This window comes from Xenopus laevis, chromosome 1S (genome assembly GCF_017654675.1).
Source record: "Xenopus laevis strain J_2021 chromosome 1S, Xenopus_laevis_v10.1, whole genome shotgun sequence".
In the NCBI taxonomy this organism is placed as follows: Eukaryota; Metazoa; Chordata; class Amphibia; order Anura; family Pipidae; genus Xenopus; species Xenopus laevis.
The window spans coordinates 115,106,256-115,132,720 of record NC_054372.1 but is presented as its reverse complement, the minus strand read 5'-3'; the positions used below and the strand labels follow the sequence as shown (position 1 = coordinate 115,132,720).

At 34.3% G+C, this 26,465-nt stretch overlaps 1 protein-coding gene and 1 long non-coding RNA gene across 48 annotated transcripts in view; one reads left to right on the top strand and one right to left on the bottom strand.

The window, feature by feature from the left end:
* LOC121399425 overlaps positions 1 to 19,458 on the top strand; it is a 31,599-nt gene extending 12,141 nt beyond the window's left edge. The window contains exons 2-3 of the long non-coding RNA XR_005965009.1: positions 14,405 to 14,530; positions 18,097 to 19,458. This is a non-coding gene — a long non-coding RNA (uncharacterized LOC121399425). The remainder of the gene's footprint in view (positions 1 to 14,404; positions 14,531 to 18,096) is intronic.
* ptprd.S (protein tyrosine phosphatase receptor type D S homeolog) overlaps positions 1 to 26,465 on the bottom strand; it is a 998,444-nt gene that overhangs the window by 720,174 nt on the left and 251,805 nt on the right. The window lies entirely within an intron of this gene.

The window sequence follows — 26,465 nt, the reverse complement described above, 5'->3', positions numbered from 1 at the left end:
CAGCACTTCCTAACATCATCTTGATCTGAACATCTATCAATGTATCACAAAATGCTGCTTTTGGATTCAGGTGCACAAATCAAAATGATATCCACCCCACATTAAAATACAAAAGGATCCATTGTTTATCTGACCTTATGGCTGGTTACAGTAAGAAGTCCTCGAGGAATGAATAATGCAGGAAATGCCCGGAGAGAAGACAGAACCTTGCACTTGATCCCAGTGAAGATATAATTAATCCATATTTAAGGCAAAATTAATGTTTAAATTATTTTTTAATAGACTTATGGTATGAACATTCAAATTACTGGAATGTTATATGGAAAACCCCAGGTCATTCTGGATAAGATATCCCATACCTGTATAATAAGGCAATTTATTAATAGTTTGCTATTAATTGCTTGGAGACATCAGAGCAATCTTCTGGCAAAGAAGTGGATATACTATTTCCTGACATTATTTCAACAGCATTGAAAGTAAGTGAATACAAAAACAATATTTTTTTATTTAAGAATTATTATAATAGAATCCACCATATACTCATTTATCTTATTGTATAAGGACGGCTCTGACAAGAGAATATCATTAAGGCTTGCAAGGGGCTGTTGCTGACTTTTGTCCTACTTCGAAAACATAATGCAGCACGACATCATACAACATTTTTCTAATATATCACCTTGATAGTTCATATGTGCAATCCTTCATTTTATTCCATGGTGAAAGCGGGAAGGTGAAATGCGAAGAAGAAGAAGAAATGCTTGCATTTTCAATTTTACTGCAAACGGAATGTTTTTTTCTCTGACCGTGTCAGTGGCAATGGGGTCAGAAAAGTATTGCCATGCTAAGCTTTAACACTTCATTATAAAAACGTAGGGGATACATCACCACCTCAGCTACGAAATTGTTTGAAAAAGCTTTGTGCACTGGTTAAAAAACAGGCCCAGGAAAACGTGATCTAAAACATTTAGTTTTGTTACTAAGAAAATAGTAACTGAGAATCTAAAGCACTAAGGGGCAGATTTATCAAGGGTCAAATTGAAAATTCTAAATCAAAATTCCAATTTTAGTTTTTTTATGGTCAAAATCTCAAATTCGTCTAGGGAGTTATTCAAATTCGAGTTTTTAAAAAGATTTGAATTCGATTTTCGAGATATATCATACTCTGGCCCTTCAGAACCTGCAGCATTGCTGTGGAAGTCAATGGTAGATGTCCAGGGATCAATTTGGAGATGTTTGCTGCCTTCCTAACATTCAAGTGTTTTTTTGGAGAAAATCGAGTTCGAATTGAATTTCGAGTTCATGGGAGTTTGTGGGAGTTTTAAAAAACTTACATGAATTCAAAATTCAACCCTTGATAAATGTACCTCTAAAAGGCATATTTATCAAGGGTCAAATTTCGAATTGAAAAAACTTCAAAATTCGAATTCAAAAAGACCAACCGAAATTAAGTTGAAGTTTTTTTTTGTCTAATAGGTCTGTTTTCCATCGAATAGGTCATATTTGCCAGAATTCAAATCATACGAATCTAAGGAATAGCGTATTCTATCAAATTCAATTGGAAGTTTTCCCCCAAATAAACTCCACCAATTGACTCTGAATAGGTTCTAGGAGGTCCTCCATAGGCTAAAACAGCAATTTGGCAGGTTTTAGATGGCGCATGGTCGAAGTCGAATTTTTAAAGAGACAGTACATGATAAATTTTGATATTCACATTTTTCAATTTTTTTCAAATTCAAATCAAATTTGGACTATCCCCTAGTTGAAGTACACAAAAAATAGCTCAAAATTCGAATTTTTTTTGCACCCGGGCCTGCACCAACTACCAGGGGTGTGATTGCACCCGGGCCTGCAACCCTTAGGGCTTGCCAGGAGGTCACACACACACAAATCCACCAAAAAGATTGTGTCCAGAGGCCTAGCCATGCATCATATAGTGGCCTGGCCATGCGTTGTATATGTTACTAAAAGCAGTATATATAACCGTAATATATATATATTATTTATATTGTATTTTTATGATGTTTTAATGTTATTTTTAGTCACTTGGGGCATTTTTCAACACTGATGACACTTTTGGAGAGCTGATGGGTGGGCTGAGGGCTGCTGGCAGTATTTTTATTGCAGTTAATAGAAAATAACTTGCAGAAGTAGATGGCATTTTGTTCAAGTCAGCTTGGTGATAAAAAGCATTACATGAATCATTTATGAATGTAGCCCCAGTGTGTAAAGTGTGATTTCAGATGCAATTTTATGTGTCATCCCTCATACTTCCCTAATGCAATTTTAATCCCTCTATTGTTTTTTTTTTTTTTTTTACTTAATTGTCTTTTTTGTAGAAAATGATTACTATGACTCCATAAATACCTCCTTTTTGTATACAGTATTTTATCTTTCAGCTTTGCATAAGTACCCTGCTTGTATCTATGTGAATATGGTACCTATCTCATCTGTTCCTTTAGTAGTTAATTAAGCTGGCTTCCAGGCAGTCTTTACCACTTTTGAAGAAAATGCCATTCATAAAGGTACAAATGATATTCTGATGTAGTGAGTGTTATTTTATCTGTTATATCAACGTGACCAATCTGGGCCATTAAAAGGGGATATACTGTATACCTTACAGTACCAGTGCCATTCCATCCAAATGCTGCTGAATGACAATTCCGGCATTCTCGAGTGTAAAGAGTTAAAGCATGATGAGAACTGTAGTCATCAAGCATAGGGATGAATTCTTAAAGCAACACTGCACAATATTCTATGTTATCCAAATTCTCCAGGACCCGCAGTCTTACTGATGTAACAATTATTGTGCCTTCTTTGTTTGTCATTTGACTCACTGTTTTGGTTTCTTATGATTGTGCCTTAGGGCATTCCTTTATTTTTGTATAGCTCTGAACAAACAAATATTGCTATATGCCCCTTTTGAAATGGGAATACAATATAATAACAGCAAGAGGAAATTGCATAGCAATCTTAATATTTGTTTGCATATGTAATTAAGCATGTGAGTCCTACTGGGAGAGCTAGGGGGAGCAAAAGAGTCACTTTTAGGAAATATACATCCCCCTTGTATACAACAAATCCCATCATACTCAGACAGACAAAAGCTATCAGATACTGCTTTGATATGCATGTCAATAATAGAGTGGTTTCTCAGTTTACATTTTTTGTCTGTCTTGGGAGGGACCCTGTCCTTTTTTTATGGCACTGGACATCCCTTTGGCTAACTATGGCTTCTATCCAAATACTGTAACTGCAAAAAATTACTTTTTACAATAAAGAATAACACTGAAAAATGTCAGTGTATTGATTTGTTTCCCAACATTTCAAATCATTTTAAAAACTAGTTTATTCTTGACTTCCATTAATATGTGGCAAGCATAAAACTTAACTGTTTCTGTTTCTGATGTCTAATGGCACATAAACTACAAATCCATTACCACAAATTCAATTGTAAACTGATAGCAACGATAAAGTAGATAATTCCCCCTTTCTACCATATGCTACTGTGCCCAATTAAGCACATGCTTTACAATTAAAAGCTTCACTTCCAATAAAGGCAATCTAGGATACAGTATGCTTTTCAGCCACCAAAGCCAAGATCTGCGGGAAATGCCTTGCCTCTAACCATTACTTATAGTAGAGAAGTTTTTTTTTCCTTAAACTAGAACATTAGCATTTCTTATTTTTGAAAATAGAGCACAATACTCTCACTGACTGTCTGAGTCTCAGCTCACTTGGGGTGCTGCGATGATCCCTCTAATCCCTGATTAGCACATATCTAAAATGTTATCCTGGATTTTGATTAGGCAAAATAATTCTTTGCCAGAAAATAGAAATGACAGGATATATCCATTACATTACATTCTTCCAACCCTTCATTTTAGGGAGAGTTTTCCAGCCAGCATTAAGTTGTGGCCCCTGTTTAGTTTACACTCTCTGCCCTCAGTTGTCAAGGGATAGTGAAAGCTGCATTTCAGCTGAAAAACTGCTGCATAAATCTCCATAACGTGCTGTCGGATTGTCCTGCTAAGATTAGGTGACTTGCTGTTAAGCAGGATTGCTCTTTGTGCCGGCTGACTTAAATTAATCAAGATACATTCATGTCAGATTTGTGTTATTCTTCATTAATGAAGAGTTTGCTGATGAGAAAAAATTAAAAAGCAAAGTCTAACACCTGAACAAGAAACAATAACTTATATAGAAGAGCTCTACTGAATCTGGATCCTTTTCTATACTTCTAGCTGTTCATTTCCCGGACTCTTGGAGTCACTGCGAGCATTGAGATTTTAAAAATGGCTAAGGAGAAGGCTATTTTTAGATAGCATAGTTATTGCAATGCAGGTGCAGTGAGTCCTTATAAAGTGACAGCACTGCAGAAATAAGCTAGCATCAGCTCGCTGCTGAAGCCAGCTAATGACTTGGGAATGGTCAATGTTCTGTAGTTTAAAACAACCTACTTATTTATCTAGTTACAATGAGGACAGTTTGCTAAAGATATTTAAATATCTATCTATCTATCTATCTATCTATCTATCTATCTATCTATCATATATCATAAATCTATCTAGCTAGCTAGCTATCATCTGTATGTCTGTCCATCCATCCTATTAGCTGCATTTAAAAACAAAAGCCTGATTGGTTGCGATGTGCTGCCAGACCTCATGCACTGTTTTCTACTTTTAATACCCGCATCAATTCGCAAAATGATATCTGAACTGTAAAAATGATGCATTGTATCCCATTTCGATTTTATCAGTAACAAATTTACCATGTTTAGCTCTAGCCCAAAAATTCATTATGAATAATATGAGTACCATGAGGTCCACAAACTCCTTCTCATTCACTTAAATTAAAACCACAGCTGGTGAGCAGAAACTATTTTTTTAGTTTGTTGGCCCATTATACTCCCGGTCACAGACCTGCATGTCTAATAAGAAACAAGTTGATGGGAGTATGAAATAAGACAGAGAGCGAAGAGAGCTCATTATCAAGGTCTGTGGTTTAACCTTCTTCCTCTCCGTACAAAAAATATTGAAATTCCCTTCTGTGCTATAGTAAGCTAGAAAGAAACTACTGAGAAAGGGAAACAAGCACAGCTAACTAAAAAATTCAATCTATCAGTAGAAAAGAAAAAAAGAGCAACAAATAGATTTGCATGATAATCATGAAAAAACATGGTCACTGTCAATTAAGGTTTTTCTTCTCTACACAATGAATGCAAGTCAAGTACTAACCTAAACAGGCCTACACTGGCAATTTGGAGACTTTGGAAAGTACCTTTTGGGGCCTTTGTGTCACAATCTTATTTAACCTTTGTCATTGTCCATCTGAATTCATTTTGGGGCAATTTAAGGTGGGCAAGAAACCAACATAATTGTTAGCCTTGCTACATAAAGCAAGATGTCACATTTTTATATTCAGTTACACAGAATAACAGAGTACCCCTTAGTGATGGGTGAATCTGACCCGTTTCGCTTTGCCAAAAATTCATAACGTGAAAATTCATCATAATGCATTGAAGTTTATGGGAATCAACTTTTTTTTGTGTGCAATGTGGCAAGTTTAGTTTTAGTCACGTGACATGGGTGTCATTTTTTTCCATTGAAACTTGACGAAAAGTTCACTTATTACTACCCCTATCTCATGAGGAGTAATTATCTTGCTCAAAGCCACATGGAATTGACACAGGGACTATTACGATAAAAAGTATTCTAGTTTATTTGACGTCAACATTAAGCCACTCCCTCTCCATATCACCCTTTGAGCAGGTTTAATCTATTGCCTCTTTGGAATAATAACAACTGCTTTAAATATGTTATCACTAACGTACCATGTCTGCTCTAGCTACAAACCAGTTTAGCATCATTTATTTATTCTGATGGGACCTTAGTGTCCTGAATCCTCCTGGAAGAAGTGGAAAATTGCCTGTAAATTCAGTAAGCACCCCATTTGCGATCATTTTGCTTTTTAACCTCATGTGTAGCTGGCTTGGTGTAATGTATTTTGTTTTGTTAATCGTTCGCAAAGACCATTGTGACTGTTAGCAACCATGTTTGCTTCATTTTGGACTGATTTCAGTAATAATTTGTAATAAGATGTCACAATCGTGAAGCATATTTTGCTAACCTTTGATTAGCAATATAATATGACTTTACATTGCGAGCCGCACTAAACATTTGTAAAAAAAACATTTTGAACAATGCTTGCATTTGTATTACATTACATTGCCCTTTAAGTCATTAAGCACTGAATTGACCCAGAAGCCATCCCATTTGCAATTTTATAGTTTCTGTACAGTTAGGGGCCGATTCATGAAGCTCGAGTGAAGGATTCGAATTGAAAAAACTTCGAATTTCGAAGTGTTTTTGGGCTACTTCGACCTTCGACTACGACTTCGACTACGAATCGAAGGATTCGAACTAAAAATCGTTCGACTATTCGACCATTCGATAATCGAAGTACTGTCTCTTTAAAAAAAACTTCGACCCCCTACTTCGGCAGCTAAAAGCTACCGAAGTCAATGTTAGCCTATGGGGAAGGTCCCCATAGGCTTGCCTAAGTTTTTTTGATCGAAGGATGTTCCTTCGATCGTTGGATTAAAATCCTTCGAATCGTTCGATTCGAAGGATTTAATCGTTCGATCGAAGGAATAATCCTTCGATCGTTCGATCGTAGGATTTGCGCTAAATCCTTCGACTTCGATATTCGAAGTCGAAGGATTTTAGTTCCTGGTCGAATATCGAGGGTTAATTAACCCTCGATATTCGACCCTTCATACATCTGCCCCTAAGCTTCCTGTATCCGTTGTTGTAAATCAGGGGTCCTCAACTTTTTTTTACCCATGAGCCCATGGGGATCACTGTTGTAAATGATTTGACTGATTTATATCTAATGAAAAGCAATGCACTTACCACTGTGATTTGAAAACTGGACTGCACATTGCATGGATTGCATTTAAAAAGGCTGAATATATAAGGTTATTTTGAAAAACATTTTAGTTGCTGTTACTGCTGTTCTTGGAAGTTTGTTCTGCAATTATATAGTAAACAATGTACAATATCCTGATTTGTTCTAGCCCCGGGAACATTTTCTTGTTTTAACTGACTCTTCGTCTATCTCTGCTGACTTCAAAATTTTGAACATGCAGAAATAATACAAGTCATTACAATAGCTGCTTTGACTTGAACTAAAATATTTTAAAGGGGAATTAAACTGAAAAAAAATCACATAATGGAGCAAACTGAATTCTAAGAAACTATCCAGTATACAGTACATTAATATAGCAGACCTGGAAATACGTAAATGTGCAAAGTTAAGTTTGCAAAGCATTGTGGGAATGGACTTCTGCATGTGTAGTCCTGACCAGCAGTGATGAGAATAGCAACTGACATACTGCTTTCAGTAGCAATTACATTTACAAATAACTTTAAAGTCATTAAAAATTCATGTATATTGGAAAGTTGCTTACAATTACATTTGCTTTCATTATATAGAAATGTATGTTTGGGGTTTACTGCCCCTTTAAAAATGCACTCATCTCTAAATGTTTTTCTGTCAACAAACCAGCGCATAGATGCCTGGCTGTATTATTCCTTAGAATAAAGGACTTGTTATAAGGACTCCATAGGTTCTAAGCATATGTAGGATATAATATCAAGGTAGCAGTAAATACTGACAATTGTCACAGCGCATAATTTGCAATGCACAAAATATTGGCAGGACAATCTTTGCAAAAATAAACATTTTTGTATGATATTACTGCATGTAATCTTTTTGCCACCTTTTTTTTTGACGAAGCCACTTCAGCAGTGTTTGGGTGATTTGAAGATTGCTGTATTGCTCTCAGCTAGAAAATTAAGGCAAATGTTAAGTGTAATCTTGCAATCACACTGAATATTTTAGATTATTTTACACCGCACAAGCTTCTCACCATCTCTGCTGCTGTACTGTGAAAAGACCTTAGCTGTGCAGGCATTTATATAATCATGCATTTTTCCCTTTCATTTACATATTTTACACCATTCTTTTTCCCTCTCCAACATTTTAAAAAGTCATTTATTTGTTTTTTCTATAAGTCAGTCACAACGAGGTATTGATTAAAATATACATTTCAAATTGTATGTCCTTTGCTAACTGAATATTACACACTTTTTGTGCTTACTGTCAAATGTGCATCTAACATTACATCATTACAAGAAGCTTATTGTGGGTTTTCATTACGGTATACCTTCTAGGTAATAGATATGTACATTACCAATCGTTTGACTGCTTTGTGGTTGATGGAAAACAGACCTTCGCCTCTTTTTGACATAGCATTTGAGCTCAGTTACTAGTGTTTAATTGCTAAAAGCTTGTGTTTGGATAATGTGTTTGCTGAGTTTATTTGTACAGCTCTCAACCTTGCTAGGTCTTTAACCTACTTTCTTTTCCTTTGTTTATTAGCATTCACCTACAGTAATATATATTGGTGCCTTCGCCTGTAATATGCCAACCAACCAATCCAATCAGAAAGAGTAGTAAAGACATAACTGTATTTGTTGTGTTTTCTACACTAAACTGACGAGAAAACATTATAAGAATGAATATGGACACAAAGACATACTGTGTGTATGTAAGTTCCATAGGAACTATTTTAAGTATAAAAAAAGTCATGTTTACCCTTAAAGATATTGTTCAGTAAAAAATAAAAACTGAATAAATACATAGACTGTGCAAAAAAAATGTTTTCAATAAAGTTAGTCAGGCAAAACTGTAATGTATGAAGGCTGGAGTGACTGGATGTAATAATGCATAATAGCCAGAACACTACTTCCTGCTTTGCAGCTCTCTTGGTGTCCACTGATTGGTTACCAGGCAGTAATCAATCAGAGACTTGAGGGGGGTCACATGGGTCATAACTGTTTGCTTTTGAATCTTACCTTCATGCTTAGGATCAATTACAAACTCAATGAACCGTTATGTCCCATGTGGTCTCTCGTTGACTAACTCAGAGTTAGAGAGCTGAAAAGCAGGAATTAGTGTTCTGGCTATTATGTTAGACATCATAGACAGCTTTATAGATGACATGTTTGGCTAACTAACTATATTGAAAACATTTTTTAATTTTGCACAGTCTACCTATTTACCCCGTTTTGATTTTTACACTGAACTCTTCAATTAAAACAAAGTACTACAATGTTCTAGCTCTCAGCTAAATACACAATTATTACACTTTACACATTACATTTCTAATAGCAAATGACAATATAACCTTGCCACACAAAATGGTAGTAAATAAAGTACAATATTCTAATATGGTGTACTTATCCAGCAAATAGCATTAAAATAATAATAGTAAATACAAGTGTCAGATAACAATGAACCTGTTAGATCTAAATAGTCCATCTGAGAGAGCAATAGTAATGCACTTGCATTCCCATTTTTCTCTAAGAATTCTGGCCTTATGTATTGTTTTTTCTTATATAAATTCAGATTTTTTTTAACAAACATAACCAACATACAGCCTACAAAGAATTGGTGTCATTCTTCATAAAAAGGAAGAAAACAGGTTGTTAAATATATTTAGAATGCTATCAAAATCATTTATTATTTGGCAGATGCAAGCTATTCTTTTATATATATATGAGTACAGAACACTGGTTTATTCAGTGCCTAAACCAATGCATTAGCAATGAAAGATGGCTTTTACCTAAAATGAAATAACGCAGGCATTTTTCTTGTGTATAATGTCATTTTACTTGCATATTACATGTGAAAAAAATGTTATTTAATTATTAGCGGATCCTATCAATATTTATATGCCACAAGAAATAATATTGAGCCTATTTACAATGTAATCTTGAATGCTGGGTGTAATGCTGAGCTAATATTTTTCCAAAATGTTTGAAGCCCAATGGATTCATGAGGCTGTTAGGCTGTCAAATGCAACAAATTGAACATTTATACGTTTATGTTGTGCGCATAAATAAACAGGCTTTACACATAAAACACCTTGATTAAATATTTTGTCTATTATGTTTATGAAGAAGCACTATAAGAGCAAAATGGGTCTCCTTTTATTATAGACCCATGGAATCTACATTCATTGTGACTGATCTTCATAATTGACAAATGTGCTGCCCATGACTGTGACTGTGTGTCAACTCCTTTAAATCATTGTCATTTATGGGTCCTATGGAACTGCTGTTCATAAAAAAAGGTCAGATGCAAAGCAAAGGCACATTGTGAAAAAAAAATGTAGATTCGGTTTTTCTTTTGCAATTAAAAATGCTGTACAGAAAAAAGAATAGAAAGCACTAAGCAAGACAAGAGTAAAAGAAGAGCAAATAAAGCTATTGCAGAAACACACATTTTGTAAAGTATTTGCCTAGCCCAGGCAATATCAAATAACTCTTCTAAATTATCATGTTTACAAAACAAAAACAAAACAAAGTCCAATAGGATTACACTTGCTTTAGGTATTTGACCCCCCCCCCCCTATCACATTAGACAGCCAATCACTTATTCACTATAAAGCACACTTTATACCCAGACACATTGTATTCACTTACTGATCTTTTTTCCCTCTGTTCATGAACATGAACAGTTCCTTTTCACACCCAACATTTACTTTCTAATAACATAGTTACCAACTACTGTACTTCTTCTCACTCCCAATACACATGCCTGCCTGCTATTTCCTTCCTCTTATCTTTCACGCTCCAGTAACATACCTGTTACCATCTTCTTCCCCACCCTGACAGATTCTCTGGTAACATGCCTGTCAACAGCTTCTTGCCACTCCTTATCTGCAACCTTATAACATGCTTGCTAGCACCTTCCTTTTACCCTTGATCCACACTAAAGTAACATGCCATGCCTTCCTTGCCTGCTTCTTCCTCCCACCTTCCTTCCTATCTTCACCCTCTCTGCTCCCATAACATTGCTGTGAGCTCCTTACTCCTTTTCTATCCCAATCCAGTAACATTGCTGTTTTCTTAAATCTAGTACTGTATATTTCTGTGCAACCTATTCCCTCTCCAGTATCATAACTGAAGGACATCTTTCTCTTCCCCCATTCCACTTTTCAGTAACTTTGCAGGGTGCTGTTTCCCCAAATGGCAAATCCCATTAAGCGCATTTTTGCATTCTTATTGTGTCGGTTGCAAGGACCTTTTTTATTATTAACTTTACTTTTGGGTCAGACCAGAAGTAGACTTTCCATTGGCTTTTAGCCCTATGGCACACAGCTGCACTACAGTGGTAAAACTACTTGCGTGTAATAGATCAAAATACTGCTTCAAGTAGCAAACAACGTTAAATGCCTTACCAATAACACAGGCAGTAAACAATGACCTTAAAGATTTTAGCTTAAAAAGAACTAGGCCAGCCAATTGATTCTAAAAAAGACTTACCATACATACTATACTTATATAATATATAGCATTACTAGGCATCATCACTGTCCTAAAATAACACACTGTTTCTCATTATATCGTAAAGCTGTATATTTAACAGTTTGTGCAGGTACAGAATGCCCCTGCCCCGTAATGCCCACAGACTAGGTCTCACAGCTCACAGTCCAGTAAATTGATTAGTGAACCATTTCTTCTCCTTTTACACTTCTACTTTATAAAAACATCAAAGCTAGTATTCTAACAAAGCCATGTTTCATCTGTTCACCACCCTGCTCCAAGGACTATTACAATATTACACTACTAGAGGGTTATAGCCTTCATATACTTAGGAAAACAAAAGAATGCACCTTTGCAGACTGCCACTAACATTTAAAAAAAAATGATATCAATACAGCATATTTAATTGTGCTGAATTGATCCAAGTAAGCTATTGTGCTTCATTTAAGTAAATGTAAAATGGATGTATTAGCAAAGCAAAATATCTGAAGCTCTTTCAGTGTACAGTCCCTTTGTCATTTGATATTAATCAATAACCTTTTTAGCGAGATTGGAGTCTTGTCATTTCTACACTTGCTGAGTCAGTGTTAGACTAATATTTAAATGTTTCTTATACTAAATTATCTTAATAGAAAGATGAAATCAATAACTTGTCATTTGGCATAAACTTGACTTTATTAATAACATTTTTCTAGTAAATATTTTTCAAACAAATGATTTTAACCATTTAACCCTGTACCATAAAAAAAAAGGCTTGGCAGCATTTCCAGCATTTGATAATACATTTGTTCACAGTAAATAATCATAAATATAAACCATAAACATGTGAAGCTTATCTAACAATGGATGCAACAGTAGGGATGTAGCGAACCGCCGATAATGTGTTCGCGAACGCCGTTCGCGAACACCGGCAAAAAATGCGAACAGTTCGCGAACAGTTCGCGAACTTCGAACATCCGAAAATCGTTCGATTCGAACGATCGAAGGATTTTAATCGTTCGATCGAACGATTTTCGTTCGAATCGAACGAAAATCGTTCGATTTTAGCGATCGAATGGTCGAATGGTCGAACGATTTTGACGCGAACGCCTATTGGCGAACGTCGCGCGACGTTCGCGAACTTGCGGCGGACGCGAACAGCCGATGTTCGCGCGAACAAGTTCGCCGCCGAACAGTCCGCGACATCCCTATGCAACAGTGAAGAAGAAGAGGTGAAATGTATAGTATGCAGGGTTAATATACAACACAAAGGTGGTTATTTATCAAAGTCTGAATTTATCTCAGTATTTTCTGCTACAAACTCTGATCAAATCCGCTCTGGTTTTTTACACTTATTTATCATTACATTTTCCCGAACATTTGCCTTGTGTGAAAAAAAAATCAGATTTTAGCGAATATTTCTGACTTTATCATCCGATTTTCATGATTTTCGCGATTTTTTTGTAATTTTCAGCCGAAAATTTTGGGGTATTGCCCGAAACCCATCGTACATCACAAAATCTTTGGGACTTCTCCCATTGTCTTATATGCAACCTCGACAGGTCTGAGATGCCGGATTTTCAGATTCAGACTTTTCCATCCTCAGGGTTTAATAAATTTCGAAAAATTCGTGATTTTTTAAAAGTTAGATTTTATAAAAATAAAATCACAAATTTTTCATGATTTTTGCATTCAGAGTTTAGTAAATAACCCCCCTATATTTAGCTGGTAGAATCCAGTGATTTAGTAGTTTGAATTAAGCTGTGTCCCACATGTGCACATGGTTTTTTTTTTACTTTTTGCTGCAGAATAGCCTATTAACACCTGTGCTCATTTTATCTTCTCTAGTCTGCCTGAGTTTAACTTGATATCAGTATGGTGTGTTGTATTATTGATCTATTTTATGCATTCCCTTGACCTTCATGAGCTTATATCAGTAAATAGAAAGCTACCACTGTTTCCTTTTACTGCAAATTAAAGTGGAAATGAACCAGAACAGGTTTGGTCTCTCATTTAGATTAAAATATTTTCCATGGATTGAAGTTTTTTTTGCACTCTGAGGCTGTGATGCCACAATTTAAAGAGGCATGTCTGCATGATGCTCAGTCTAAAAACAATTAAATGTTAAACAGAAACAACCATCAAACAATAAGATTAAAACAATGTGCCTTGTTAATAACATTTCAAAGTTCTTGAAAAATTGAGCACTTTGATTCATAATCTGGCACTTCCGGATGAAAAATTTAGACCAGAGTACAAGTATTCCATGGACACAAGTGGTTTTTGCACTAAGAAGTAGTTGTGCCCACAATATTAATAAACAACCCCAATGGTCTTAAGCAACCTTGATAATATATCCTATATGCAGAACAACATTTATTTTTTGCGCACTAAATAGATGCACAGGGGTACAATTGTAAGTGGCCAACATGGGACCACTAGAAGACAATATAAAATTTGCTCTTCACAGCCATGGCAACACTTATGAAAAATGATTTAATATGCAGTGTTTTATAAACAAATATCAATGTAATTTTTTTTTTCAAATGCTCATTTTTAGGGCAACTTCATATATGTATGTTGGAAATAATTTCTACAAAATAAAATGCTTTGAAAGTCTACATAGAAAAAAAATAATATAAATGGAAATTAGCAGTTATATATTACTTTCCTGTCTGTTTAAACATTAATGGGAGAATGTAGTATGTTGTAAAATAAAAAAAAAATCAATCACTTCCAAGCACAACACACAAATTTAAAGTGCAATGTTGCTAACAAACAATATTTTTGTCCCAAATGTGCTTCTTAATTTTAGGACTGACTGGTTTCCAAAACAATTGTTAATCTTAAATACAATCATAAGCACAGTTTCCATATATTTTTTACAGAGAGGTTTACATGTAGGACTGTAGATATGATTGGGCAGAAAGCAAGAGTATTGCAAATACACATCTTATTTGCTACATCTCGTTCTTATTGACCCTATACAGGACACATTTTTTTTTAATAATATGATTTCATGTACCCCCCAGGATATGCCTCATCATAAAAGATCAACAGAACCAATTCAAGTCTCTGTGCTCAGCTGATCATAATGAAAACATTCACTGTAGGGGGTCCCATGACACTTCAGTAATCCCTGCAGTGCAGAAGCAAAGGTTAGTAAAACCCATTGAATGAATAGGTTAATGGGTGAAATATACACTGGCTCAGGATTACTATTATCTTATTTGGTCTTAAAAAATTGTGTATGTGTTATGTACAGATTTTGTCTTATTGTTCCTGATGTCGGCACACAGTGCTTACCCAACAATTTTTTTGTGCACAATGTAGGAAATTTTGCAAATGCATTACGTTTTTTCAAATAAAACTAACCAATTCACTAGAATGTACTTAAGCAAGATCATATATTAAAAAAGACAAATCTTTCAATTTTACATGAAATGAGCTTTAGTGATAAGGTATTATACTAAAAATATTTTTTTATTTGTATACATTTGTACTCTGTTTTGGTATTTGAAAATGTGCTTTTTAGAAAGTAAGCCCCAAAAAGTAATTTTCACATGTTGGCAGGTGTGATAAATTATCCATGGGGAGCAACTGTCTGAATAAATCTTGTTAATAAAAAGATCTATCAGACTGGTCATATCCACTTCCCCTCCCTTTAGCTTTATCTCACCAGAATCTTTTTCCAGTGATGTATATGACACTATATGGATAAGCAACTTGGATAACAATTCTAGAAAGGGTATTTAGCTCTCATTGATGTCTTTTTTAAGCGACACAGGTCCTCCAGATCTCACAGATACTCCCAGCATTGCTTTCTTAGGAACCTGTGAGTTCTGTTTCTGCCTACTAAACATATCATCCCGTAACAGCAAACATGAAAATAAAACCAACAGTGAATTTTTATTTGAATCCTATATGGCCCATAAAAGTTGACATAACAAAGCATATTTCCATCTTAGTGCACACGGGTCATTAGCCTTGACATGTAGCATTAAATATTATCTCCTTGTTATTAATCGGTATTGCAATTTCTGAAGTGATCTATACACCCACAACATTTACCATGAATTGAAAACATAACTACACATATTTAAAATTCTAAACTTATTATTTTGACTTGTGTTGATAGCTTTTTATTTCTTAAAACTAGATGACAAAGTTTATATCTCTATATAAGAAATACCATTAAAATAAGTTTGATGACAGGACAGTTAAAATATTTGATAAGGGCATCACTGACAATATACATAAATGTTTTTACAACTTGGCTTTAAATGCAAAAACAAAGCTGTAACTCCAAAATAAAGCACAGGACATTGGAATATATGAAAAAATATGTTTTATTCACATTATATTGACTGCTGGTTTCTCAGGTTGCTCAATATGAGCTGGGTAACATTTTTTAAATAATGTGAGATGCATGGATGCTTTTTTGAATATATGGTGCACATTTTGAATCATCCTAATGCCTCCAAACTATTGTTTATTCATTATCTTAAAAAGATGAAGATCTATGATATCTATATGAATGAAATCTAGAGTTTATGGCAGTAAGCAAACAATCCAAGCTCACGAGTGCTCTCTCACTTTTACCATTTTATCATTTCAAAAATGTATTAGTTGATTTAGGCACAATGACTTAGTCCCTTAATTGAAAGGTCTTATTTTTAACCTTACTTTTCCCATGGGTGTGCATATCATAAATTGCCCAATATCTGTGACTTAAACAGCTTTTGCCTATGCAGAGTAAAATAGCAAGATAAAGATACTTGATAACATTTTTTTTTATTTTAAGGGTTTAAACTTAAAGGTGTCCAACACTTAAGTCACTATTAAAGTCCGATTTTTTTCTGGTCGGGCTTTTAAAGTGGAAAACACCAGAATTTATTAAACTCCGATGGTGTTTAAAGTACAAAAAAAAAGGTAAACAATCTTAGACCTGCCGAGTTCATCAATGGCAGATTGTCCCGTTTACACAAAGATATTTTTTGCACAATGCTTTTCTTTAATTTGCTGATTGCAATTTAAAAAAAAAAATACAATTAAAAGCTCATCAGGTTTTAGACAAGCTTTTCATTTTTTTTAAAAAAAAAATGCAATTAAGAAACAGAAAATGACATGCAGAAAAAGTGAGTGAGAAAGAAGTCAATTGTATTTTTCCACCAATCTCTACCATTGATGTATAATTATCAGCTATAAATATCAGTTCAAAATGGTGGACATTGTGCAATAATATTTGGGAAATACTGCATTGTGGCTTAAAAGTAAATGTAATAACATTTGAATGTAACTGATCAACAGGCTGAAGGGGTGCATTTGTTTCTTTCTGAGTAACAATGTATGCTCAGTGTTGTATCCATTTTAGCTCTTTCCAATTGAGCCCTGTATAAGAACTGGAGTTAATGATTAATCAGAGACCCTCACTGCACAGAATATAGACTAGTATAAATAATTACATTAAAAGTGATGAACTCAAGTGTTTAAAATATATTTCCCAAAAGCTAGGAATTTCACATTTTAATTAATGTAACAAAATTAATGCAGCCAACAGGAGCTTTTAGAATGTTGGGTTTGTTTTGAGAAAGTAATTAGTCTTGTAAATTATTTACAGAAGGTTATTTTTGTTAGGCAGAAACCTGTGATTAAAACAGTAAATCTCTTCAGAGCTCAAGAGCAGTAAACGGTTTGTGGTTTAAGAAAGTGTTGGCACATAATTGCAGCCAATAATTACATTACTGTCAATAGACCTTACTTTTGGAACATCAGTAATGAATGTTTTCTGTACTTGCACTATATATGGCTCAGGTTCATGACTGTATTTTATTTAGTGAAACATTCACTTGGACATGAAAACAGAACAAAATATAGGCCAAAATGAATAATGGAGAACTGGCATGCACCAAATGTATGTCATGTTTATCTCAGAAAACATAAATGTAGAATATATACAAATACATCAGGTGTATATGTTACATGTAGTGCACATAACATACAGTTTATTTAATTTGGATATTGGGTGTGTCTGTATCAACTAAGTATGCTTTTGCTGCATAGAAGTACAATTTTTTATTAATTTTGTTGCTATTATTATTAACAGGAAAATGACATAGATCTGGTGAACCAAGGGTGGGCAACTGTGTTAGTTCCTATTTTATTTATCCTAACTGCATATACAATGCTTATCTTCCTAAACAACTTTCAACATTGTTGTAGCAAAGGATAACCCAATAGAAAATAGAACAAATTCAATAACCCACCCCTTAACATATTAATATATTAATTAATATTATTCCTCTGCAACATGGTGTACCATGAGAGATAAATTGCACTATTAAAGCGCACATCATCTGAATTTCTTTAATGCTTTAAGTTTTTTAAAACTGTTCAGTTTCTGATATAGACACTGAACTCTAGATATCATATGAGTAAAAACCACACTTTCTAAACTTGTTTCTCTTGAAGCGCAAGCTGAACTTTTCTTGTGTAGCATGCTTTAACGGTCAATGTCCTATCCTGAGCAGAAAACTATTGTCAGGAATCATAAAATAAATATGGCCTGTGTTACAAATGGATTTTATAGTGGGTACTGGGATTCTTTAAACACAGAGTCAAAAGGAATTAAAAGTGAGCTAAGAAAGAGTCTCACCAACCCTTAACTATGTAAATAAAAGAAATATATTTCATATGTCTTGCTACTCTTTTCTATTGCAAGCAGATAAAAATGGTCCTTTACTAAGATCTAGAGAGGAAAACAGATGACAAGGGTGTGCCTCCTAGTGATCATTCAGAGAGCACTCATGTTCCAGGTCTGACTGCACACCACAAAAAAATCCAAGCAGAGCTTCAAAGAATAGTATCAGCCATAGGAAGATGATAAGCTCAGTGCCATGTTGCAGCCTGCACCTGATATCACTCTCTAACAGAACATCTGAATAATGCAAAAGGTATGTCACACCTATGGACTTGCTGGCAGACAATGTTAAATACATAAGGACAGCTGAAGATCTCTCCTTTGAAACAGAGCACATAAACCTGCAGACATTTTTTTACTCTTTGTACCCTGCCTTCCAGTTTTGTAAAGTAACCGTAAAGTCTAACTTAATGATTAAAGCAAGTAAACAAAATACTACAATACAAATGTCATTAAGTATTACATATTTTCATAAGGGTTTTTTTTTTTAATAAATATCTTGCGCTGAAGACTGCATTGAATTCCCTGTGAAAGAATTCAGTGGGTACTAATTTTGTCTAAATATTTACTGATTACATTAAAAATCTTGTTTATCCTGTGTTTTTTATATCAATAAAAATTAGACAGCTGTTGTAGAAACTCATGAAAAGTTAAAAAAAATGTTAAACTTACCAAATAGTTCAGTCTTAGATAATTTGATTAAATATTATCTAGTTAGCAGTTCACAACTTACAAAAGAAAGTAAAAGCTATTATTGCTAGTTTTAATGTTTTGGGATATTTTTGCCAAGTTAATACATCTATTTTTGTTATCCCTTGGAACACATGGAAAACAAAATACATGTTAGTCTTCTTGTGTTCTGGCTGGTGTTGTTTCAGAAGAATAGTATTTTTAGCGTAGCAGCTCATTCGCATCTTTAAGATATGACTTATATGTGTACACTTGTGAACAGTTTTAAAATAGTCTTGATTAGATAATGAATTCATGCATCTTGAGAGTGCTGAAGGCAGCCTCCACAGCACATTAACACACCATATGTTGATGAAATGAAATTAAAAGCAGAACAAAAGGGAGAAGAACTATATCAACACACAAAAGCCCTCTGCCAAAGAGTAAATTACCTTTCAGTGTTTATGCATTTACTTGTTTTAAATCATATATCCAGTGCAACTTGGAAGACACAATGCATTATTGTAAACTTAAATATTATATGTTTACAAACTAAAGAGAAGAAGCACAATATTTTTTTGCCTACTCTAATGCTGCCTAGAAAATAAATAGATTGTATATTCATTGCCAGATCCTATACACTTTGTTATGCAGTATTTTACGTGTGTGTGTAAAATATTAATACGATCAGTTGTATATACATGTGTTCATGTGTTTGTCAAGTAATTATCTATCAATAAAATGCATTTTTTGTTCCTATGCATTTCAGCTCAATTCTAAATTGCTCGATTAAATATGGTTCCACAGTGATTATTTTCAGACAACAATTATCTTGTACATAGTTTTAAAACACATACTGGAATACATTTCTTATTAGTTATATATATAATAAGATTTATATATGTTTTTGCATGAATTATAGTAGTCTACAGAATGTTATAAAATATAATAAACCTCTGACCTGTCTATCTATTTAACATGTTGACATAAAATGAAGGACACCTTATGCTCTGTAACTTGTGTTGGTAATGCATAATCTAAGGGAGGTAAAGATTTAAAAGTAATTGTAACCTTTCATAACAGAGAAGCATACTGCAACATATTGACAAGGATTAAAGGATAAAGGGAGCTCGAAGTAACAAGAGGAGTACCATCATACAAAATTATCTCAGCTTTCCAAGGGTTGGTTCCAGACTTGATGCTTGAGGTTCCTTTGAAAATTCTGTATGCTGTGGGTACACAATCCCCTTTTAGATAACAGTAAGGTAATATAGCTATGATGTAAGGTTAACATTAACTTGCTGGTGATCGGAATCTTAGAGTAGAAGGACCAGAGGACCAAATTATAAGGGGTTTAAGTACTCCCTTCTTCTAAAGTAAAATATATATTAGCAAATTTAATATGTTTTGCCAGTAGGCAAGAAAATAACCCCCCCATACACACACGTGTAATTTGTCCAATTCTTTTTGCATGGTCCTTAGGGAAAATATAGAAACCAACTAATTCTACAGTTTAGGAAAATAAACACTAAAGGGCAGATTTATCAAGATAGACAATTCTAGATTTTTTTTTATTTCAACCACAATAAACTTTGCAGAAAATTTCTCAAACATTCTTCCATTATTAGAAATCATTTGTTGAATTTTCTCAAAAGTGACAATGCAAGGTTCACATATACTTTACCAGCAAAGCAGCTCTTAAGAATTCTCAAGTAAATTGAGTGATGAAAAAGTTTCCAATGAAACAAACACTATTGCTTCCATTGATTTTTATGGATTTGAGCAGCTTTGAGCTTGCAAATACTTGGGGAGATTCTCAATTTTTGAGAATCTTTTAGTTGTTGTGGAGATTTAACATAAATGTTGTCTTGACTTTTGATAAATCATCCCTTTTGTTAAAACTGTCAAAAAAAGTTCAATGGCATGAGTCATGGCATACATTTACTATTCAAAAAACACTTGTTATTCAGCAGCGGCAGTCTACACAGGCCTGTCAAAAAAAAAGGGCCAAAAATGCTGGAATATAGCCCCCAACTCCAAAGGGCACCCAAATCGAAAATCCAAAAATATATTCCCAGTCAGTACTCTCAATGTTAAAAAGTCACTCTTTATTTAACATAAATATTAAAAAGTAGGCATACAGACCAATTGATGTTCCGCCTTACGCGTTTCGCACCCACAGGCACTTATTCATAGGCATTACTGTTGTTACATTTGGTCACAAAATTTATACCCCAGGAAATCCCTCCCCAAACGTTAAAACCAATCACGTGTTGCCACCTCACGTTTCATTTCTTAAAGCAACATACATATCTTATCAAATTGGTCATATTAGCATTGTTTCTCTGCCTATACTCTGTTACATCTCAGAACTATTTTATATTAGGATACCCACATTTACACAAGTATTTAAATGGCAATCACTGCCCCATTACATTAGGTTCTCTCTCCTAATATTATTATTTGTATATGTCACATTCTCTCATACATTAACTATTGAAACACACTTAAGGGCAGATTTATCAAGGGTCAAATTTCGAAGTTAAAAATACTTAGAAATTCAACCATCGAATTAAAATACTTCGAATTCGAACTTTTTTTCATTGAATTTGGCTATTCTGTGGTCAAAGTAAAATCGAACGATCGGACAATTAAATCCTTCAAATCGAACGGTTCAAACGATATTATCGTATGATCGAACGATTTTTACTTCAACTTCAAAAACTTAGAAAAATGCTGTAAAGGTCCCAATAGGCTAACATAGCACTTTGCAGGTTTAATTTGGTGAAGTATTGAAGTCGAAGTTTTTTAAAGAGACAGTACTTCGATTATCGAATGGTTGAATATTTGAACTATTTTTACTTAGAATCGAATCAGTAAATGCAAAGTCGTAGTATCCTATTCAATGGTCAAAGTATCCAAAAATGACTTTGAATTTCGAATGTTTTTACTTTGAAAATTCCCTCAAATTCACTTCGACCCTTGATAAATCTGCCCCGTATAACATTTTTATCTTAATTCTCTCATTTAAAAATAATTAGGTTTTGATTTCAATAATTCTCATTTAAGAGTTATGGAATTTACTCCAAAATTTCTCCTGACCATATTTTTCCTGTGACCCCCCCAAGGCAAATGCATACTTACAAACTACTACATAATCATAAGGGAGTTATTCAGTAAAATCAGATTTTTCTGGTTTATGTTTTAAAGGGGAAAGCACCATTTTTTTTAAAGGAAATATTTTTTTCATGATTCATTAAACCCAGAGACTGCTAAAAGTCCAGATAAAAAATACTCCATCTCAAACCTGCCTAGGAGATGTAGAAGTCAATGGCAGATGTCCCATTTACAATTGGAAGATATCATGATCTGCACTAGGTTTCGTTCAATAATCTGAAGAATTTGTGGTTTTTCTAATCAAATCTGAAAAAAATTGTAACGGTAAAAATATTTCATGATCGAGTCTTTTCCCACACCAGTTTTTTTCGAGTTAAATAATTTATAAATACGGTCAAAATGTTCATGGGAGTTTGGCTTTATGAAAATAATGAAACATTTTAGGATTTTAGTAAATAACCCACTTAAATTAGTAGAACACACATTTCCATGGACCTCAAGTGCAAGACATAAAAAATAATAAATTATGACCAACAACTACCTTTACAGATGCAGCCAATTTGGTTTGTGTGTTTGACACAACATCCCATCTAATTAAAGCATTCCCCATTGGGAACAATGGTGCTTTGCTATGCTAATGAAATGGTTAAATGCATTAAATGAGTTAAGATGACTTTAGATAACACAATTTCTTCAATTAACCCTGAGTCATGACGCATTTATCTCACAAATCGAAGTGGCTTCATCTGTATATTGATACACATTACTTCTTGACAAGTGATGGGCGAATTTATTCGGCAGGCGCGAATTCGCGGCAAATTTGTGCGATTCGCCGCCAGCGAATAAATTCGCAAAACGTCAGAGAAAATTCGCTGCAAAAATTCGCCGGCGTCAAAAAACATTTTTCCGAAAAAACGGACGCCGTTTCGCGAATTTTTCGCTGTTTCGTGAATTTCGCGAATTTTTTGCCAAAACGAAACGGCGCAAATTCGCCCATCACTATTCTTGATTCCCAGAATATATAAAAACAAAATATTTAAGTCACTACCAGTTTTACTAGTACAACATTGATTTTGCTAATTGATTTATTAATTAGGAATGTATTACCATCAATTATTTAATAAAGCTGGTGTAAGGCTTTAAGGCTTTGTACTTGGTGTATTTTTCTCACGATGAGAAGCAAAAAGTGCTTTCTACCTAAAAGTCAAATATTTCACCTCTGACAAAAACAGAACTTCTCATGCATGGGCCACTTTACACAAACTGTGAATAAAGACTAATGTAATGAGTTAATGTAATGAGATGTGGCAGCAAAGAATAATATCTCTCTATCAAGGCAGAGATGCTGTCTCTGTCTTTCCTAATTAAACAAGCTGTGACTCTCATACACTAAAGGTGACTTGGTGAAAGAGGAAAATCTGTTATTGGAGGAAGTACACTGCATTGCCATGTTAATATGAAGTACAGTACCCCATTGCCTGTATGGCTGATGACACACAAAAAACACCCAAAATATAATATTAAGAGAATGTTATTGAAAAAGTTCTCTCTAAGCTCTGTGCTTGTGCTTAAAACACTGACACATACATTATGGGGCCCATTTACTTAGTTCAAGCGAAGGAATAGAATAAAAAAAACTTCAAATTTTTTTTGGGCTACTTCGACCTTCGACTATGATTTCGACTCGAATGATTCAAACTAAAAATCATTCGACTATTCGATAGTCGAAGTACTATCTCTTTAAAAAAAACTTTGACTTCCTACTTCCGCAAGTAAGGGAATACAGGGTTATGGGAAATAGCTCATGGTCCAAGTTGATCCAGGGACTAGTCCGATTGCCATTTTGGAGTCAGGAAGGAATTTTTCCCCCTTTAAGGCAAATTGGAGAGGCTTCAGATGGGTTTTTTTTGCCTTCCTCTGGATCAACTGGCAGTTAGGTAGTTAAAAAAAAAAAAGGTTGAACTCGATGAACATGTGTCTTTTTTCAACCTTACTTACTATGTTACTATGTTACTATGTTACTATGTTACTATGTTACTTCGCCACCTAAAACCTACCAAGGTGCCATGTTAGCCTAAGGGGGGGGCTTTCTAATGTTATTTTGGTAGAAGGAAAATCGTTTGATCGATGGATTAAAATCCTTCGAATCGAACGATTGAAAGGATTTAATCGTTCGATTGAACGTTTTTTTGTTCAATCGAACTATTTGCGCTAAATCCTTTGACTTTGATATTCGAAGGATTTACATTCGGCAGTCGAATATCGAGGGTTAAGTAACCCTCGATATTCGATCCATAGTAAATCTGCCCCTAAGAAGTATATTTATCATATCTCTACCTAGCTTGAAGAAAAAAAGAACAGTAACAGTCCTGTCTTTCTACAGATGGAGTACATTGCCACTTGGTATTCATGATAATCCCATATTTTACAACATAACAATCAGGGCCAAAAATTAGGGTAAGATTGCCACCTTGAAATATTACCACAGAAATGACCCAAAGATTATTTTTTCTATGCTTAAAAATTAAGAAATACAAATACAAATATAAGTATGCACCTCATTGTTGCTTATTCATCACCTGCAGTTTAAAGTTTTATTTGTGCAAAATCTGTTCTTCTTGCTTGCTAGGTTAAATGTCCAGAGGGACGCTCTATTTAATTTCCTGTTTCTGATATTAGTCACTGCTGTCACATAAAAAGACATACCTTATATATAATTGTGTTTGGTTTATGTAAAACAAGAGGTTGCACAGTCTCATTTCTCAACAGGAACTGCGAATAGAAATTAAAATAATGGCTCTTATGGCAGCAGGCTGATGTGATGACAGTAAGCTAATTTCCAGGGCCTGAAAATTTGAAAAATGTTTAGACAGCCAGCAGTGAAAAGCTTTCATCCTGGTTTTCTTTTACAAAAGTGCCATTTTTAATAGAGTCTAATAATGGATTATTTCAGATAAAGAGGAATCAGAATAACTAATTTGATTGCAAGCTAAGTACACTCACATTGTAGAAATGTATACATTACCCAGTGTGGCTAGAACAGAGTTTGAACAAGATCAATGTACACAAATCTACCTAAGAAATTGAGATTTCTTATGAATGATTTTATGCTAATACATGTGTAACTTATGAGGTATTTAACATTTACCCTTTTCTTTCCTTTCTGATCATGGGAGATAGATAACCAAGTAGAATGTTGCTGAATTATTCTATTTTATCATCCATGTTAAACTATGACATCATACTATAACTTAATATTGTAAATTATTAATACATAACTGAAAAAAAACGTATGCTTAATGCTTAATGAAAATCAAGTTCAGAGACCAATCTTGACAGCAATTTATGTTTTGCTTTATTTTATTTATTTGAGTTGGATATAGAATAGCATGAGGTTGAACAACCAGATGAAGAAAAAATGAATATACTGATTGGGGAATGTGTTCTTCAAACTGCTGTTCTAGACCCAGTAGTAGGGATTGGCAAATTTTTTTGCCTCGTTTCACCGAAAAAAGGATGCCCATAGACTTGTATGGCGGCGAGCGTAAAAAAAAAAAAAAGACGCGCGTCAAAAAAAATTTTGGGACGCCCATAGACTTTAATGGGCATCTGCGACATTTCACCGGCAGCTAATTTTTGGTGTAATGAAATGGGTCAAATACGCCCATCCCTACCCAGAAGACCTAAAGAGGCACAATAGCTGGTGAAGACCCAATATAAGGGTATTTGCATCTGCTTCTGAATAGTGTAAAACTAAAGTATAATTGGACATCTCAGTTCGTAATAATATAGTCTTTTCATACTTCAGAATATTATAAGTGTTTTTACATGTAACCGAATTTTCAATTGCTCCTTGGGCATAAGTAAGAAACAACTACCTGGAGAACTTGTATGAGATACTTTTCCATGTGGTCTGCCATTCTTTCAGTTAAAATAGCTTGCTTGTCTGTCTACATGTCTTAATATCTTTTTAAATGTCTTTCTTGCCTTTTCTTAAAACTTTTCATGACATTTCTTCTCTTCTATGAAACAAATGACTCCACACATCTGTTATTTATATCTAGAAGCAGCTGATGACTTGTATTTAAAATTATATGTGTAAAATGAATCACCTTGGGATATGAAGCAAGACCTAAAACAATTTTTCTGGTGGGACCCGTAACTTCCAGTTATGCCACTGACCAATAACTAGATTTGTTAATTTGATAAGAAAAATCTATTCAATTTAACCCACCTTTCCAGGAAGCAAAATCAAAACCACTTTTCACATGTGACTGAATGGCATAATAGCTTATATATTGAACAGAACATAAGTGAAGTCCATTAAAACTGCCTTTATTGTATGTTATGACATGGATCACAGAGCTTTGTGATCTGTGCCCTATCTCACAATTGAGGCAGCTTTAATGGACATGACTTTTAAGTGCTGTTCAATATTTAAACTCTTTCAAAAGCTTCAGTGGCAAGTGGCATCTTAAGAACATGCAATTTGTCATAAGGATTGTAGTGCTGACTGCTATTTATTCTGATTCTCAATGGATTAACAAAGAAATGTACATCTCTCAGTATGGAACAATGTATGTCCTTGGCAGCTGCAAGAAATGGTT